At 36.9% G+C, this 20,097-nt stretch overlaps 1 protein-coding gene and 1 non-coding gene across 4 annotated transcripts in view; one reads left to right on the top strand and one right to left on the bottom strand.

Annotated features, from left to right (window-relative positions):
- The window catches only part of THEMIS (thymocyte selection associated), a 191,593-nt gene that overhangs the window by 114,450 nt on the left and 57,046 nt on the right, over positions 1-20,097 (top strand). The gene's annotated exons all lie outside the window — the stretch shown is intronic.
- LOC113928137 lies at positions 8,530-8,634 on the bottom strand. Its single transcript, XR_003521818.1, has one exon. It is a non-coding gene; the product is annotated as a U6 spliceosomal RNA (small nuclear RNA).

Below are 20,097 nucleotides of genomic sequence, written 5' to 3' on the forward strand. Positions count from 1 at the left end.
ACTTTCTTACACCATACACAAAAATAAACTTAATATGGATTAAAGACCTAAAAGTGAGACCTGAAACCATACAAATCCTAAAGAGAGCCAGGCAGTAATGCCTCTTGACATCAGCTGTAGCAACATTTTCTAGAATGTCTCCTGAGGCAAGGGAAATAGAAGCAAAAATAAACTACTTGGACCACATCAAAATAAAAAGTTTCTGCACAGCAAAGGAAGCAATCAACAAAACTGAAAGGCAACCTCCTGAACAGGAGAAGATTTTGCAAATAACATATCCAATAAAGGGCTAGTATCCTAAGTCCTCATATTATTTGAATACTATGCAGTAAATGTCATAGTTGAACACTCCCTCCTTTTGTTTTCTGGAACATCATGCCCTTCTGGTTTTCTTGTACTGTAGTTAGTTGTTGAATTTCCTCCTGGATTTTTGACTGGCTCTCCCTCTTGTGGTCTCCCTTAACTGTAAGTATCTGAATGCTTTAAAACTTAATCTTTAGTATCTTCTCTATCCAGGCTCGCTTTTAGAGTCTCTATCCCTACTCACAAATTCCTTATTTTATACCTATAAAACGGCTCTCAAAATTAGTCACATGTATGGATTTATTAAGAGGAGCAACTGGAAATGAACTTACATTTTTCCTTTAAAATCTACTTTAATGTGCTTAGGTGTCATCTTCTAAAGAAAGTTCAGTCCTTGAGAGATAGTAGCCTGTGACATTGTGTCTGGTCTGTTGGAGTTATCAGAGGTCAGAGAAGTGACCAGGTGAAGACAGACACTTCCTTCTGATGTTATTCTTGTAAATGTAGGTTTATCATGCTTAGGACTTTTTTTTTTTTTTTGACTGCTCCAGTGATGGCAAAAAGCAGGAAAGTACCTTAAACTTTCTAAGAGATGTTAGAATTTTAGCGAAGGCCTAAGGCCATTCCGGGCATCAGCGGAAAGCTTTTTAGTAACAATTCAAGTTTCACTGAAATAAACTTCAGGAGCCGGACCTCAAACAAGGACTAAGACCAGTAATTTTGGAATTCCACACCAAGTAGGTGATAACACAAGGTCGAGAAAGACTGTCAAGCCTTTTCTTCATCAAGGGGGAGATGAGCCTATTAAAGAAAAGAGGACTATTAAGGATCAATACATGAGTTCAGAAATGGACACATCCTTAATAAGCCAAGGAAAAAATCAGAGTATATTACTGCTACATAGAGGAAAACTAGAACTATATAATTGCAATAAAAGATTGAAGATAAGGATTTAAAATCTATTGTTTGCATTTCTTTAGATATTACTATAATTGTATATTGTGTGTAAAATGCTCTTAAATTATTTATACCTATAATTATTTTAGAACGTTAAGATAATGATTATTATTATAATTGTTTACACTTATTTTAGCTCCATAGATGTAAAGCCTTAATTGCGTGCCATTTGCTGTGATAAGCACTGGAGACACATTAAGAGAATGAAACACAGTACCTAAGTTCAGGAGACTTTCTGTCTAATGGCTATAGACACAGGAAGATAATTTCAGTGTGAAAACTGGAGAGAAGAATAGTGTTAGTTGGAGAGTGCACAGATCTGGGGGACAATTTATTATGATCTATCAAAAATTGGGATTGAGCTCAGAAAAGGATATTTAGATGTCCAGGTTGAAGAGAGTGAGTTTAGACAAGTAGAATTCGTTAGATATACAGCGGTATTTACTGTGATCCAGCCAGAAGGAACGTCAGGTGTTGGTGATAGTGTGTAGACATAACTCTATCAGGATCCTGGAAAGGTTTATAATGGCCATAGTGTAGAGCAATATTATGAGGGTAGAAGAGCAAGTAAGACCAGATCAGTTAAAAGTGTGTCATTACCAAGCTTCTTATCTCAGGCTCATAAGTAGTTTGGTGCACTTCTTAATCATTCTATTCCAGATGAGGAATGCAACTCCCTCAACATCAACTTCTTAGGTTCTCTGCCACACTGTGCTCTCCCAGTGTTCAGGGCTCAGTTTTTGAGTTACTAGATCTCTCCTTTGCCTGGTTCAGGCATCAGGTGATTGCATGACTATAGACTTGTCTCTCCTTGGCTAATTTCCTAAAGATTGTTAACTATGTTCTTGAGGACTATATCCATCATCCCTTATCTTTCATCTTTTTCGTCATTTCTTCCTTTTTATTTTGCTAAGAGGTACTGCTTTGTGTTTTTGTGTGTGTGTGTGTTTTTTTCCTGTACTTCCACTCCTTTTTTGGCAATAGACCCTAGTGCCCCATTAAGCCCACAGCTAAAACATTAGCAGCTGAAACAAGCTAGGTCCCATTTTTACCTCACCCTCCTAAAAGAAATACTGCATTTTATTCTTCTAGTACAGAAGAGAATGAAGACCAACAAAATCAGTTGTATTCCATATTAAAAAAAAAAAAGACTAGTCCTTCTTTAAACTGGTCTATTTTTTAAGGAAATTCTTTCTATAGAGATAGAGGAAAAATGGAGGGTATTTTAGAGTTCCCAGTAGGAAAATAATAATAAAATTTCTGTTTTAGATACAAAACGTCTAGAAAAGGCAAGTTTATAGAGACAGAAAACAGAGAAGTGGTTGCCTAGAGTGGTGGGTAGGAGCAGGGATGAACTGCAAACAGGCGTGAAGGAACTTTTTGGATGATGAAAAAGTTCTATACCTGGATGGTTGCCCAGCCCTTTAAATTTCTTAAATTCATTGAATTTTACACTTACAATGGTGAAAACATCAATTTCCTTAATAAATCTATTAAAATGTCCATTTTGGAAAATTTAATTATAGAGCAGATAATCAATTCAAATAGAAGCAGAAAGAACACTTAGAAAGCCAAAGTACCAATATCAGAGAGAGAGAGATGACTGCCTCTGTGACTGGAAGACAGAAATTCAAGAGGTTTTAGGAGATGGTGTTTGTATGGTATGTGGTTGAAAAAGTGTTGGGAATAAGAAAGGCACAAAACAAGGAAAATATCCAGATTTCTGACATAAGCATCATCATGGATGGTGGTGAAACTCATTAAATAAGGAGCTCAAGACACAGATAGAAGGGTGGTTTTGCAGGGGCAAGATAAGAATTTAGTTTAAAGTGTGCTCAGTTTAAAATGTCTGTGAGCAGTCTGAGCTGAGATGTCTAGTATAAAGTTAACGATGGTCTATAGTTGAGGAAAGAATTCCAGGCTGAATCTGGTGATTCAAGTGTCAGCAAATATAAATGGTAAATGAAGTTCTGTGAGAGGATGAGATGAAGCTGGAGAGTGTGTAGCTCATGAGAAAAAAAAAAAAAAAGATGTACTTCTATGAGGAAATCCAAAATATAAGGGATGAAAGAAGTCATTTAATTATAGAAAATTACATTCTATGTCTATTTTGGGGTGAGTGTAACTTTCTCTTATCCCTCAAAGTAGAGGGAAACCAGATAATAGTGAGCAATAAAAGAACAGCTGTATCATCTTAAAACTTAATCATATTAATCTTCCTTCTGTGTTTCTTATCTTTACAAAGGCCATCAGCATCTACTGAGTAGCCTAAAGCAAACATGTAGGAACAGTCCTTCCTATTTTTTCCTCTTCCCATGTATCAGTCATTAAATCCTATGGATTCTACTTCTTTAACATTTTTAAATTTATACCTCTCTACTTCACATCTTCATCATTTCTCTTCTGGATTACTGAGACCATCTCCTAACTAGTCTTTTTATGTTTGGTCATATTATATTGAAATTTATTATCCACATCACTGATATAGTTAACATTATAAAAGAAAAATCTTACTGTGTGATTCTCTTGCTAAAAATTCTTTGTGTCTTTCCTTTAAATTTTTATCATCTGTCCCTTATTTGTTTCTCAAGCAATACTTCTCTCCATACCATACCTCACATCTATACTTCACCATAGTGAATTTGCAGTTTGCAAAAGACTGTATTCTCTCCTGAGTTCCTAATCTTTCCAAATGGAATTTTGTAATTTTTGTTTGTTTTGAACAACCATTTATTGGGGACTTACTAAATTCTAAGTAACTAAATAATTCTCATTAAATCCTTTCAGTGTCCGTATAAATGTTATTATCATTCTCAATTTATAGACAGGGAAACTGAGGCAAGAGAAAAATTGCCCATAGAAAGAGAGTTATCAGTAAGTGTTAGAGCTAGAATTCTAAACCAACCTTTATTCTTCATCTAAGTTACTCTCTGTTGTTACCTGTTCTAAGGAAATTTCCTTGGCCCTCTTCCTCCTATCCGCTAATTCACAGGTTTGTGTTTGGTACTCCTAATTTGGGTTTCCCTAACAGGCCTTACGAACCGTTGTCATAGTATTTACCATAAAGTGTTAGGATGGCTCTCTTACTTATCTGTTATACTCATTAGATACTGTGCTTCTTTAGGCGTAGGGACATATATGTAAAAATAAATTAATAAAATAAATAAATAAATAAGACAGAGAGTTAATTAATTACTTATATATTTATTTATTTGTGCTTGCTTTCTTGGTGTTTTAGTAAAGCTTCTGGTTCAGAACAGTCACTCAGTAAATATTTCTGGGACGGAGGAAAGAAAGAAAGAAGGGAAGAGGGAAGAAAGTATTTTTTTCTAAGTAAACTCATTTGTGTCTGCACATAGACACAAAGAGTCTGCCAACCTGTCACATTTTGCGGTATTTTCAAACTACTGGTTCTTAATACTTCTAAGTGGAAGTATGAAATTTTTATGAAGCCAAACCTGTTAACCTTTTCATTTGTGCTTATTTTTATTGCTTTTATACTTACTTTTATTGATTTTAAATTGATCCAGTACATGTCCCTCAATTCTATTTAGTTCTAATATTTTTAAAAGATTCTTTCTTTCTTTCTTTCTTTCTTTCTTTCTTTCTTTCTTTCTTCCTTTCTTTCTTTCTTTCTTTCTTTCTTTCTTTCTTTCCTTCTTCTTTCTTTCTTTCTTTCTTTCGTTATTTATTTAGTGCCTGTGAATGGGGGGAGGGGCAGAGGAAGAGGGAGAGAGAGAATCTTAAGCAGACTGTGAGCTGAGCACAGAGCCCAATGCGGGGCTTGATCTCACGACTCTGAGATCATGACCTGAGCTGAAATCAAGAGTCAGGTGCTTAACCAATTGAACCACCCAGGCGCCCCTAGTTCTAATTTTTTTAGAATTTGATTTCATGTATATACTTAATATATATATACATTTATGCATACATAGATATCGTGTATGTATGTGTGCACATATGTGTGCACATATTATAATATGTATTATACACTATTGAGCTCCCATCTGACTTTTATTATGAAGGTAATTCCAAAATATCTTAATCCCATTTGTTAAGTAATTCTTCCCAATTTTTTGGATGTTTTCTTTAGCATATAATGAATTTCTTCATATATAAGTCTGTTTCTGGGTTATTCATTCTTTTTTGGTGATCTTTTATTTTATTTTTGAATCAGGATTACATTTTAAAAATAGGATCCATTATTATGTGTTTGTATATAGATATACTTTTTAAATGGTTTTAAGTGTAAGGCATGTTATTTTAGGAAATAGAGAAAAACCAAAGAAAATAAATCACCAGTAATCTTATTTTATTAATATATTTTCTATAAATATTATATTTCCATAATTCATTAACATATAGACTCAGACACCCATACATGGATGATTCTGTATTTGTATCTGTGATAAAGTGACATATGGACATACATGTATATGTATACACGTGTGCATAACAGATTGTTACATTTGACTCTTTGCCCTGAAATTATTCCAGAGGCCCAAAACCTCAGAACTGAAGGTGAGCCCATGAACCTTCACATTTTAAAGTGAGTTGCTAGACTATCTATGCAGGACTTGAAAGGTGAAGGTCATACAGTCGGTGCCAACAGCATTAGCCAGTCTTGCAACTTGGAAGCCAGGAGCAAATGTTCTATAGATGCTAGGGCATTTCTACTCACCACAAGTCAAGAAAGAGAAAGGTTAAGAAGTTAGCAAGTTGAGGAAGGATTTGTTTTGCAGAGAGTTAATCATACACTGTGGAGATTTTATCTCCAACATTATGGGTAAAGAAAGTTGAGTTTTTCTTTCTCATCTCAAGTTATGCGATGGGGTCTTCAAGTGATCCACTTGTAGGCCTTGTCATTGGGCTGTGGGGATTTGAGAAAAATAAGAACTGACATTTGACCCACATCTCTGAAGTCTAAAGGTAAGAGGCTATAACTGGAGATTTCCCCCTTCTGGAGTAAGTGATATTGAGAGTAAACTGTGCCTCCATCAATGGCAGAGCAAGTGGGTTCTCTGGAAACAAGATGTGAACTGGAGAGAGGGGAAGGGACCTTAAACACTAGATGTATTTCCTGAAGTCCAGGACTTGAGGGTGATAGTTATAAGTGGCTAGCCTTGGGCAAAGATCTTACAGTGTGGTTCCCAACTAGGATGGTTTCCAAGTAATCTGCTGGAGTATCTCAGGAATGGATGGGGTCAGTTTTTATTATTTGCCATGCCCAATTTAAAGAGATAGGAGCAACCCAAGGCTGTATTTCTACTTATTTTCTCCTTATTTTTCTTTTCTCCTTAGACCTTATGCTGGAGAAATAAAAAAAGAAATTAGTGAGTAGAGGAAGGAGATAGAAAGAGCTAATAATTAAGTCAACCATAATTTCTTCTCTATTTGTAGATTTGGAAGCCTCAAGGGAGATTAAGCTACTACAGGAAGATGCTTTAAATTAGAGAAGCTCTTTGAGCTTTGCTTATTATATTAACTGGACTGGATCTAAGTGGCTAATACATAAATGTGGATTTTTATAAACTACTTGTTCCTTAAAAGCTATGGGATTGCCTTAAAATTTTATGCAGTTAGAACAATCATCTGTTTACAGAAACTTGAAGGGATATAAAAGAACAAGAATGAAGTTGGTTCCTTCTTATATCCTGTCAAGTCCCATTTGCTCAATAAATTGCTTATATAAGTATGTGTGTTTGTACACCCATGTGTGCATATCTCTGTATATGAGTATGTAAATGTGGGTATGTGCAGTGCAGTTATTTCCAGACATTCTTTTGGATGTCGTTTTTTTTAATGTCCAAATAAAATCAAGTAAGCCCTAATTTCTTACAATTTTTGGCATTCCAGTGCCCTCCTCCTTTATTTTCCAAAATTTATGTGGGAGATTTATATATTCTCCTTTGGTCTCCTTTGTTCTCTTTTTCTTCATTCTTTTCTGGATTTTATTATTTTATATTTTTGACATACAGAAAGCTATACATAATTAATGTACACAACTTGGTGAGTTTAGTAATAACTATACACCCATGAAAACTCAAAATAGTCTATGCCATAAAACTGTCCATCACCTCCAAAAGTTTCCCACCATCCTCTTCATTATTGCTTTTCACTTTTACCTCATGTTTATTTTTTGTCTCAGTACTGTGTTCCAACCTGCATCAGATTGCTCTGGTCTTAAGTGCCCCAAACTATGAATTCAGTTTATTCTGTTTGATTTTTCAGGGAGCCACTAACAATGCACTTGTGGGTAAAAATGAATCTGCTGAAGATCTGGTAACTAGGAACAGAAAGTGAAGTTCTAAACCCTAATAATGATTAATGCTTGACCCTTAACCCTCTCCAGACTTTCATCTCATAGAATTAGTGCCTTCTAGGATCACCTCATATTGGTTGTTTACTTTTAAATAACATCAACATTATTACTATTAATGCATTAAAAATGCTCATCTCATAATTTAGTTATGTAAGCTTAAACTTGGAGAGCTTGACTTGCCTTATAACCAGACCCACTTATAATTATTCTAAATCTGTGTTTATTTTCATATTTAACTCCTTAATCCATGAGGAATTTATTTTGTATATTTTGTGTTGTATGAAAAAAACTTTTTTTTAAACAGATGGTTAAACCGTTTTCCCAGTTCCATATATTTACTAAATATTCTTTACCCATCTGTTCTGAAGGCAGTTTCTCATTTTTTTATTCTGTTTCTTTGATTTACCTGGCTTTTCTTAAATCAGTAGCTCACAAATAGTATTTTCTAATATGTTGTAATATTGGTATATATTTTTTTCTTCTTGTTATTAATTGTTTGGATTCTCAGCTCCTCATTCTTTCAAATGAGCTTTAAGCCACTTCATTAATTTCTATAAAAACATCTTGAGGGGATTTTGATTGGAATTTTATTAAACTTAAATATTAATTTAGGAGAATATGAATTTTTATTTTACCATCTTGGCAAATGGTTTGATATTCCATTTAGTCAAATCTTTTTTTTATTTTTTTATTTTTTTAAAGATTTTATTTATTTATTCATGAGAGACAGAGGAGGAGAGAGAGAGAGAGGGAGAGAGAGAGAGAGAGAAGCAGAGGGAGAAGCAGGCTCCCAAGGAGCAGGGAGCCCGATGCGGAAATCGATCCCAGGACCCTGGGATCATGACCTGAGCCAAAGGCAGACGCTTAACCATCTGAGCCACCCAGGCGCCCTCCATTTAGTCAAATCTTATAATTAAAGTCCTGTATATCTTTATAACAAAATTTTTTTTAATATGGAATGCTTCACAAATTTGCATGTCATCCTTGCAGGGGGCCATGCTCACCTCTCTGTATTGTTCCAATTTTAGTATATGTGCTGCTGAAGTGAGCACTGTCTTTATAACAATCTTTGATATACTTCTGACATTTCTTCAAATTGCCGTTTCTTCATATTAGACCTCTTCCTTCAGAGTTAGGAACACTCAGTTGTGTGGTACTCTCTCCAGTGTAGAACTTCTGTAGTTTCATTTGAGTAAAACCAGAGATTATGGCTTTTAACATGGGGATCATCTGCTTTTAGTCAAGCCTGTCGTTCAGCAGATATTTCTTGATTATTATGTTTTAGGTACTGTTTTAGATGCTGCATGTACATCAGTAACAAAGGGGTAAATGACTTGATACTCTGTGTAATCTTACATTCTAGTGGGAGTAAAGAATACAGAATGGCAGTTCATGATAAGTGCTATGTAAAAAAGAATAGGGCAAGATAAGTAGGATTAAGAGTGTAAGGTGAATAGAATAATTTTAAATAGGGTGGTCATGGTACGCCCTACTGGGATCAGGGCACTTGTCCAAAGACTTGAATGGATAAGATGAGCTATGCAGACAGAGGATGGAGTAAGTGCTCCTGGCAGAAGAAAGAGATGGTACAACCCTGAGGCCTAATGTACTCAAAAATCAGCTGGAAGGCCAGGATGGCTGGAATATAGTGAAGAAGGAGACAAAAGGGGATGAGTTCAGACAAAATGGGGGAGGCAAATTGCGTAGGTCTTTGTAGGTCATTATAGTAATTTTGGCTTAACTTCTTATGAGACAAAAAAATGATTGGAGGATTGGGTCGGGGAATGACAATTATATTTTAAAGGATTCATTCTGATTTATGTGCTGCTGTTAATAGGGGAGCAAGGATGGAAACAGGGAAACCAACTAGGGGGACATTGCTATACATGATGCTGCCCTGGGCCAACAGGGTAGCAATGGGGGTAACAAAAAAAATGGTTAGTTGTAGATGTATATTAGAGTGCAAAGCAAAAGTTTTTTCTTTCTGGGTTGCATTTTTCTCCTACTTTCAGTAAAGAATCTTCATTTTATAACTCTCTGCTGCTGACCTTTTAAATTTAGCTTATTCCTACTTAGATCCTCTTATTAATACAAGTTTCTTCTCTTGGACTTTATATAGGTACAATTCTCTTTTGAAAATATTGAAAAGGGCGCCTGGGTGGCTCAGTCGTTAAGCATCTGCCTTCGGCTCAGGTCATGATCCCAGGGTCCTGGGATCGATTTCCGCATCGGGCTCCCTGCTCCTTGGGAGCCTGCTTCTCCCTCCACTTCTCTCTCTCTCCCTCTGTCTCTCATGAAGAGATAAATAAAACCTTTAAAAAAAAATATTGAAAATTTAGGGCGCCTGGGTGGCTCAGATGGTTAAGCGTCTGCCTTCGGCTCAGGTCATGATCTCAGGGTCCTGGGATCTAGTCCTGCATCGGGCTCCCTGCTCAGCGGGGAGACTGCTTCTCCCTCTGCCTCTCTCTCTCTGTCTCTCATGAATAAATAAATAAAATCTTTAAAAAAATATATTGAAAGTTTAATTTTAGATAGCTGTGGTGGAAAAAAAAAATACTGTCTGGAAATAAGGAGAATGTGATTCTTATCCTGGCTGTGTTACTACTTCGCCATGTGATATGGGATAATCTTAGCATTCTTGACTATAAAAGGTTAGAGTAAATGATCAGTATTATTTTTTTGAGCTTAAATATTCTACAAATCTATGATTCTGTATCTGTATTCTGGTCAGTAAAGAGTTAAAAGTAACTGAAAAATCTTGATTTGGGATCCTTAAAATATCAACAGATTGCTTTGCAGAACAATTCTTTTTTAAAAAATTTTTTATTGTTATGTTAATCACCATACATTACATCATTAGTTTTTGATGTAGTGTTCCATGATTCATTGTTTGTGTATAACACCCAGTGCTCCAAGCAGAAAGTGCTCTCTTTAATACCCATCACAAGCCTAACCCATCGCCCCACCCCCCTCCCCTCTAGAACCCTCAGTTTGTTTTTCAGAGTCCATCATCTCTCATGGTTGTCTCCCCCTCCAATTTTCTCCCCTTCATTCTTCCCCTCCTGCTATCTCTTCTTTTTTCTTTTCTTAACATATATTGCATTATTTGTTTCAGAAGTACATATCTGTGATTCAACAGTTTTGCACAATTCACAGTGCTCACCATAGCACATACCCTTCCCAATGTCTATCACCCAGCCACCCCAACCCTCCCACCCTCCACCACTCCAGCAACCCTCAGTTTGTTTCCTGAGATTAAGAATTCCTCATATCCGTGAGGTCATATGATACATGTCTTTCTCTGATTGACTTATTTCACTCAGCATAACACCCTCCAGTTCTATCCATATCATTGCAAATGGCAAGATCTCATTCCTTTTGATGGTTGCATAATATTCCATTGTATATATATACATCTTTATCCATTCATCTGTTGATGGACATCTTGGCTCTTTCCACAGTTTGACTATTGTGGACATTGTTGCTATAAACACTGGGGTGCACGTACCCCTTCGGATCCCTACATTTGTATCTTTGTGGTAAATACCCAGTAGTGCAATTGCTGGGTCGTATGGTAGCTCTATTTTCAACTGTTTCAGGAACCTCCATACTGTTTTCCAGAGTGGTTGCACCAGCTTGCATTCCCACCAACAGTGTAGGAGGGTTCCCCTTTCTCCGCATCCCTGCCAACATCTCTCATTTCCTGACTTGTTAATTTTAGCCATTCTGACTGGTGTGAGGTGGTATCTCATTGAGGTTGTGATTTGGATTTCCCTGATGCTGAGCGATGTTGAGCACTTTTTCATGTGTCTATTGGCCATTTGGATGTCTTCTTTGGAAAAATGTCTGTTCATGTCTTCTGCCCATTTCTTGATTCATTCTTTGTTCTTTGGGTGTTAGTTTGATTAGTTCTTTATAGATTTTGGATACTAGCCCTTTATCTGATATGTCATTTGCAAATATTTTCTCCCATTCTGTCGGTTGTCTTTTGGTTTTGTGGACTGTTTCTTTTGCTGTGCAAAAGCTTTTTATCTTGATGAAATCCCAATAGTTCATTTTTGCCCTTGCTACCCTTGCCTTTGGCGATGTTTCTAGGAAGAAGTTGCTGCGGCTGAGGTCGAAGAGGTTGCTGCCTGTGTTCTCCTTTAGGATTTTGTTGAACTCCTGTCTCACGTTTAGATCTTTCAACCATTTGGAGTCTATTTTTGCGTGTGGTGTAAGGAAACGGTCCAGTTTCATTCTTCTGCATGTGGCTGTCCAATTTTCCCAACACCATTTGTTGAAGAGACTGTCTTTTTTCCATTGGACATTCTTTCCTGCTTTGTCAAAGATGAGTTGACCATAGAGTTGAGGGTCCATTTCTGGGCTCTCGATTCTGTTCCATTGATCTATGTGTCTGTGTTTGTGCCAGTACCATATTGTCTTGATGATGACAGCTTTGTAATAGAGCTGGAAGTCCGGAATTGTGATGCCACCAGCTTTGCTTTTCTTTTTCAACATTCCTCTGGCTATTCGGCGTCTCTTCTGGTTCCATACAAATTTTAGGATTATTTGTTCCATTTCTTTGAAAAAAGTGGATGGTATTTTGATGGGGATTGCATTGAATGTGTAGATTGCTCTAGGTAGCATTGACATCTTCACAATGTTCGTTCTTCCAATCCATGAGCATGGAAAGTTTTTCCATTTCTTTGTGTCTTCTTCAATTTTTTTCATGAGCATTTTATAGTGTTCTGAGTACAGATCCTTTGCCTCTTTGGTTAAATTTATTCCTAGGGTCTTATGGTTTTGGGTACAATTGTAAATGGGATCGACTCCTTGATTTGTCTCTCTTCTGTGTTGTTGGTGGTGTATAGGAATGCCACTGATTTCTGTGCATTGATTTTATATCCTGCACTTGACTGAATTCCTGTATGAGTTCTAGCAGTTTTGGGGTGGAGTCTTTTGGATTTTCCACATACAGTATCATATCATCTGCAAAGAGTGAGAGTTTGACTTCCTCTTTGCCAATTTGGATGCCTTTGATTTCTTTTTGTTGTCTGATTGCTGTGGCTAGGACTTCTAATACTATGTTGAATAGCAGTGGTGAGAGTGGACATCCCTGCCACGTTCCTGACCTTAGGGGGAAAGCTCTCAGCTTTTCCCCATTGAGAATGATATTCGCTGTTGGTTTTTCATAGATGGCTTTTATGATATTGAGGTATGTACCCTCTATCCCTATACTCTGAAGAGTTTTGATCAAGAAAGGATGCTGTACTTTGTCAAATGCTTTTTCTGCATCTATTGAGAGGATCATAGGATTCTTGTTCTTTCTTTTGCTAATGTATTGTACCACATTGATTGATTTGTGGATGTTGAACCAACCTTGCAGCCCAGGAATATATCCCACTTGGTCATGGTGAATAATCCTTTTAATGTACTGTTGAATCCTATTGGCTAGTATTTTGGTGAGAATTTTGGCATCCATGTTCATCAAGGATATTGGTCTGTAATTCTCCTTTTTGATGGGGTCTTTGTCTGGTTTGGGGATCAAGGCAATGGTGGCCTCATAAAAAGAGTTTGGAAGTTTTCCTTCCAAATGATGATTTCTCATCATTTTTTGGAACAGTTTCAGGAGACTAGGTATTAATTCTTCTTTAAATGTTTGGTAGAATTCCCCTGGGAAGCCATCGGGCCCTGGGCTTTTGTTTGTTGGGAGATTTTTGATGACTGCTTCAATTTCCTTAGTGGTTATTTTTTGGAACAGTTTCAGGAGACCAGGTGTTAATTCTTCTTTAAATGTTTGGTAGAATTCCCCTGGGAAGCCATCTGGCCAAGGGCTTTTGTTTGTTGGGAGATTTTTGATGACTGCTTCAATTTCCTTAGTGGTTATAGGTCTGTTCAGGTTTTCTATTTCTTCCTGGTTCAATTTTGGTAGCTGATACATCTCTAGGAATGCATCCATTTCTTCCAGGTTATCTAATTTGCTGGCATAGAGTTGCTCATAATATGTTCTTATAATTGTTTGTATTTCTTTGGTGTTGGTTGTGATCTCTCCTCTTTCATTCATGATTTTGTTGATGTGGGTCATTTCTCTTTTCTTTTTGATAATTCTGGCCAGGGGTTTATCAATCTTGTTAATTCTTTCAAAGAGCCAGCTCCTAGTTTTGTTGATCTGTTCTACTGTTCTTTTGGTTTCTATTTCATTGATTTCTGCTCTGATCTTTATTATTTCTCTTCTCCTGCTGGGTTTAGGCTTTATTTGCTGTTTTTTCTCTAGCTCCTTTAGGTATAGGGTTAGGTTGTGTATCTGAGACCTTTTTTGTTTCTTGAGAAAGGCTTGTATTGCTATATACTTTCCTCTTAGGACTGCCTTTGCTGTATCCCAAAGATTTTGAAGAGTTGTGTTTTCATTTTCATTGGTTTCCATGAATTTTTTGAATTCTTCTTTAATTTCCTGGTTGACCCATTCATTCTTTAGTAGGATACTCTTTACCCTCCATGTATTTGAGTTCTTTCCGACTTTCCTCTTGTGATTGAGTTCTAGTTTCAAAGCACTGTGGTCTGAAAATATGCAGGGAATAATCCCAATCTTTTGGTACCGGTTGAGACCTGATTTGTAACCTAGGATGTGATCAATTCTGGGGAATGTTCCATGGGCACTAGAGAAGAATGTGTATTCCATTGCTTTGGGATGGAATGTTCTGAATATATCTGTAAAGTCCATTTGGTCCACTGTTTCATTTAAAGTCTTTATTTCCTAGTTGATCTTTTGCTTAGATGATCTGTCCATCTCAGTCAGGGGGGTGTTAAAGTCTCCCACTATTATTGTACTGTTGTCAATGTGTTTCTTTGCTTTTGTTATTAATTGCCTTATATAATTGGCTGCTCCCATGTTAGGGGCATAGATATTTACAATTGTTAGATCTTCTTGGTGGATAGACCCTTTAAGTAGGGTATAGTGTCCTTCTTCACCTCTTAGTACAGTCTTTGTTTTAAAATCTAATTTGTCTACTATAAGGATTGCCACCCCAGCTTTCTTTGGTGTCCATTAGCATGGTAAATGGTTTTCCACCCCCTCACTTTCAATCTGGGGGTGTCTTTGGGTCTAAATTGGGTCTCTTGCAGACAGCATATTGATGGGTCCTGTTTTTTAATCCAATCTGATAGCCTGTGTCTTTTGATTGGGGAATTTAGCCAATTTATATTCAGGGAACTATTGAAATGTATGAATTTAGTGCCATTGTATTGCCTGTAAGGTGACTGTTACTGTATATTGTCTGTGTTCCTTTCTGATCTATGCTGCTTTTAGGCTCTCTCTTCACTTAGAGGACCCCTTTCAATATTTCTTGGAGGGCTGGTTTCGTGTTCGCAAATTCCTTTAGTTTTTGTTTGTCCTGGAAGCTTTTTATCTCTCCTTCTATTTTCAATGACAGCCTAGCTGGATATAGTATTCTTGGCTGCATATTTTTCTCGTTTAGTGCTCTGAAGATATCATGCCCGTCCTTTCTGGCGTGCCAGGTCTCTGTGGATAGGTCTGTTGCCAATCTAATATTTCTACCCTTGTAGGTTACATATCTCTTCTCCCGAGCTGCTTTCAGGATTTTCTCTTTGTGTCTGAGGCTCTAAGTTTTACTATTAGATGTTGGGGTGTTGACCTATTTTTATTGATTTTGAGAGGAGTTCTCTGTGCCTCCTGGATTTTGATGCCTGTTTCCTTCCTCACATTAGGGAAGTTCTCTGCTATTATTTGCTCCAGTATACCTTCTGTCCCCCTCTCTCTTTCTTCTTCTTCTGGGATCCTAATTATTCTAATGTTGTTTCGTCTTATCGTATCGCTTATCTCTCAAGTTCTGCCCTCATGATCCTGTAGTTGTTTATATCTGTTTTTCTCGGCCTCTTTATTTTCCATCATTTGGTCTTCTATATCACTGATTCTCTCTTCTGCCTCATTTATCCTAGCAGTTAGTGTCCCTATTTTTGATTGCACCTCATTAATAGCCTTTTTGATTTCGACTTGGTTAGATGCTGAAGAATTCTTAAGAGAAGAAATAGGAAGTCCAAAAATGAGCATATATTATTTTGGGGGGATAGTGGTCGTCCTTGACATTGCTGGTAAGTTTCTGTTTTTGGCAGCTGAAGAGGGGCATTTTTCTGTAATGCTTGATTTCATGGGGCCTGCTTGTCTTTATAATCCTACATTTAGTGGGAACTTGGTTCCCATTTTCTCTCTCTCTCTCTCTTTTTTTTTTTTTTACCTCCCGTGAGAGGATTTTCCCAGGACTGCCTCTTTTTAGAATTACCCTTTCCTATTTCGGTCCTGCATTTCTAAAACCTGATTTGTTGTGGTTGTATCACCATGTTATATACGCACAAGGCAGTATTTGCATGCACCTTTTTACCTGTTTCATCCTACCGTTTCCCTGTATTTGACACTCTTCTTGAGATTCCTTTCCAGGGCTACCAGGTGCAGCCCCATGTTGCATCCACTGGGACATAGTCTTCATGTGTACCTTGTTCTTTCTTCTCTCTTAGATCACACAGTACATCTGATTCTGTGCCCTGGTGCTGCTTTATTCTGCCCTGAAGCTAGCTTAGTCTGTTTTGCAACACATATAACAATATTGTTTCCGCCATGTCAAGGGCGTTGCATTTGCGACTCTATTTGACACCGGGTGACTAGAATTAAGATACTAAGAGACTATGAAATGAAAGGCAGAAATAGCTTGTTCTTGCAAATGGAAAGAAATTCACCCCCATTTTGCTAAAAGCACAAGATCTTTCTAATCAAACATTTGACATCATGACCAGGCTGGAGAAAGAGTGTACCTGTTCAGTTATAATTGGTTCTGCTCAGAGAAGTGGATTTCTCATTGTCTGTGCAGCTACAGGAAATATGGTTAAAAAAGTGCATGTCAGTCTGACTGAAGCTGTTCTATAAAGCCTTGCCAGGCCACTCTGCAAAACTGATATTTCCTATTATGAAAACTAAATCTCAAATCATAGTTAAAAGGTCTTCAGGAGAGTGGTCTGTAGAGGTAAGCAGTAATTCAGATTTGATTGGCAACATAGGCTTTTCAGGGAATAGTTCAAAATGAGAAGCATTTGGAGGAAGCCAGAAACACAATCCAAAATGATGATTCTCAGAGTTTTCTAACATTGGGTTATTGGTAGATATATACACATTTTTTAAGTTGTGCTTTCCTGGGAACTATGATAATAGTAAACAGTGGCTTTGTGTACTTCATCTCCTTTAGTTCTTGTAACACAACCTTGTGATACAGGTATCATTGTCACCACTTCATAGCTGAAGAGACTTGCCCAAAGTTCCTAGATTGTAGTCAGTGTCAGGATGGGCCTTTCTCCTGCCAGCAGGGCCCAGGCATTCCTTATGGTCCCATGATGCCTCCTGGAAAGGTGGTGTAGGATTGTCTCTAGCAAATTTTCTGTGCTATTGCTCCTTTCTTTATATCCGTGTTTATTGTTTCCATCATTGACAAAACAGAGCAATAGCACTTTCATCATAAGGTGGTTGTAAACACAAAATCCAAAGAAATAACACATATCTTAAAAAAGAAAAAAAAAGCCCTTTCAAAAGGGAATTAATGTGACCTCACCTAAAAGCTCAATTTTGTATGCAAATTTCATGATTTGAAATAAAATCACTTCCTCTGGTTGAAAGGCATTGTGATTAGATACATTAGTAGCCTAAGTTTAGAAGCAAGCACATTTTTCTTTTCATACAAAAATGGTGTTGCTGACACATTGTTGTGAGAAACAGGTGTTGTATACCATTTTCCTAGTTGGATCTGCACTAAATTTGTAGTTCTTTGTGCTAACCAGGTAAGCAAAGACTGTACTATGTATGCCAATATACCTGTATTGTATAAAGGCATCACTACCAGCTTTTTGTTTGAACTTTATAAAATTAGTGTTGCCCTACTTCTGCTTTGTCTTCCTCTGAGAGAGCAGAACTAAGTCTCTAGATATTCTTAACTTCACTCAGGAGAGTTTTCCATTTTGTCAAGTAATCAAGCAATTTTGACTATATTTTTCCTTGGAATTCCTTAGGATTTCATTTTTTTTCTTTTGCTACTTTGCTAATATTAATATTGATGTACACAGCTTATCTCCTTTGTTAGACCTGGAATAGTCTGTACTTCAGATTCCATGTCTTGTATGAGTGTGTGACTGTCCTCAAAAGATGCTTAATAAGTCTCTGTCTGGGGCCAAACAAGAGAACACATTTTCATGACACTTAAAATATCTCCCAGGGGAAACCATTTGGATTACATACAGAATTTATTCAATGCAAAGCTAAATAACTCTAGGACTTATTTCTAGGCTACATGCCAATCATACTGAATTTATCAAATTATCCATCAATTAGATGGAATATGTAGATATAACAAAACAAACAAAAAACAGCTGTTACTCAAGATGGGCAGACCATGAAAGTTATTCTAGGCCATTGAAAGGACTTTGATTTTTTTCTATGACTGAGATAGGGAGCCATCAAAAGGGGAGAGCAGAGATGTGGCATGATATGATTTATGCTTTAAAAGAGTCACTATGGGGGCATCTGGGTGGGTCAGTTGGTTAAGCGTCTGCCTTCAGCTCAGGTCATGATCTTAGGATCCTGGGATGGAGCCCTTTGTCAGGCTCCCTGCACAATGAGGAATCTGCTTCTCCCTCTGCTGCTCCCCCTGAGCATGCTCTCTCTTTCTCAAATAAATAAATAAAATCTTTAAAAAAAAAATCACAATGGCTGTGAGAGGGTCCTAAATGATTAACATTAGTAATGCTCAGGACACTGAAGTTTTGTTTCTAAAGTGTGATTTAGATATTAGGGCCATTTTGTTTTGATTTTGAAATTTATTTGAAAATATCTTTGCTATATCAAAGTAAACAAAGTCAGCTTTAGTTTTCTAATGTTTTGCCGTATTCTGGGCAAGTGGGCAGAAGGTAATGAGGATTAAGTAAAGTAACCTGGTCTGAACAGAATTTGTGAGATATAAAAATTTATTGCCTATTCAGTGATAACAAGGGAGAATCTCTGAAGCAGATTGTTTTTGTTGTGTGTTTTCAAGAAAAGATTTAGGGATAAAAATGTAAAGAACAACATCCTTATTTTCAAAAAGAACTACAATCTGAAAATATGTTTTAGTATCAATTTATTGCCTGTAAGTGATTACCCTAAAAGTTCAGGTAGTTTAGAGTAAGACAGTTATTATGAATACCATTGATTTCTTTAATCAAAATGTCAGTAATGGTGAAGAAAGCATTTTACTTTTTTTCCCATTTACATTATCTGCCCAACTTTTCATTATTCAGTAATAGAAAGTTGTAAAACAAATCAGTAAAGGTCACTAGACTATTTAGCTTCAGCCCCTAGATCTGATTATTGGAAGGCAGTTCTCTGTGAATGCTTTCGTGTTTCCTCATGGTCTAAACGTTTGGAGGAATGACCACTGGCAAATTTGGTTAAAGGATGACTGAATAGCAAGCATGTTCTGGAAGATAGTTATACTCCTTCAGAGAGATTCAGAGACTCCTCTCTCCTGTAATATTTGCTTATATCCCAGAATAAAAGCCTCTCCCTCTCCAAAGGGGAGGATGGGACAGTGTGCCAGTCAAGCTCTGAGTGTCATATTTTGTGAGTCTGTGGTACAGTCCTTCTGTTTGTGCAAAATCCTCATTTCCCCCCAAATAATTAGCCAATTATATCAATGCCATTTATTCAGAATGATTTTAGTAGTGATGCCTTTTATAGCCTCACCAGTGCTAAGATGCTCTGTGATAATAAACTGTGTTCTGATCTAGAAACTTAGTGTTTCCTGTCGGGATATCTATCTATCTATCTATCTATCATCATCTATCCTTCATCTGCCTATCTACCTGACACCGTGGCAGGCTGACTTCTTATCTTATGAGCATTTTCTCAGACCCTTAAATTTCAGACTGAATACTGATGTCTTCCCTTTATGAGGCTCATGCCATGTTGATGTTTGTACTGATGAGGAATGAGACTCATTTTGTGTTAGTTGTCAAGATATTCTGTATGTCATTTGTTCTCTATGATACATTCAAAAAAGAGATTCCAGAAATTGTATATAAATATGGAGTTCTTCACACACACATATTTGCAGGACTGTTGAGATGGATAGGGAAAAGCATTTCCTTGGCAGTGGTGATAGGTTTGAATTTCATTGAAACATACTATTAAGGATGATGTCATACAAAAAACGTGGTGACTGCAGCAGAGTGTCATGTTGGCACCATGGACTGGTGTTTTCTGGGGCTTTTTATCTGCATGAGTAGATATGCAAGTTTTTTGCTTTCTGGCTAAAGGAAGAAGGTGTGGTACGGGGGGGTGGTGTATACATGTAAGGGTGCTGGAGAGAGAGTAAATAATACAAGAAAGTTGGGGAGATTTAGAATAAGGAGACTTAACCTGATATATTTTGATTGCCACAACTAGTATCACAGCTCTAGGAAGATACAATGTTAAATAATTATTGCTGATCAGCTTCAATAAA

Source organism: Zalophus californianus, chromosome 7 (assembly GCF_009762305.2).
Source record: "Zalophus californianus isolate mZalCal1 chromosome 7, mZalCal1.pri.v2, whole genome shotgun sequence".
In the NCBI taxonomy this organism is placed as follows: Eukaryota; Metazoa; Chordata; class Mammalia; order Carnivora; family Otariidae; genus Zalophus; species Zalophus californianus.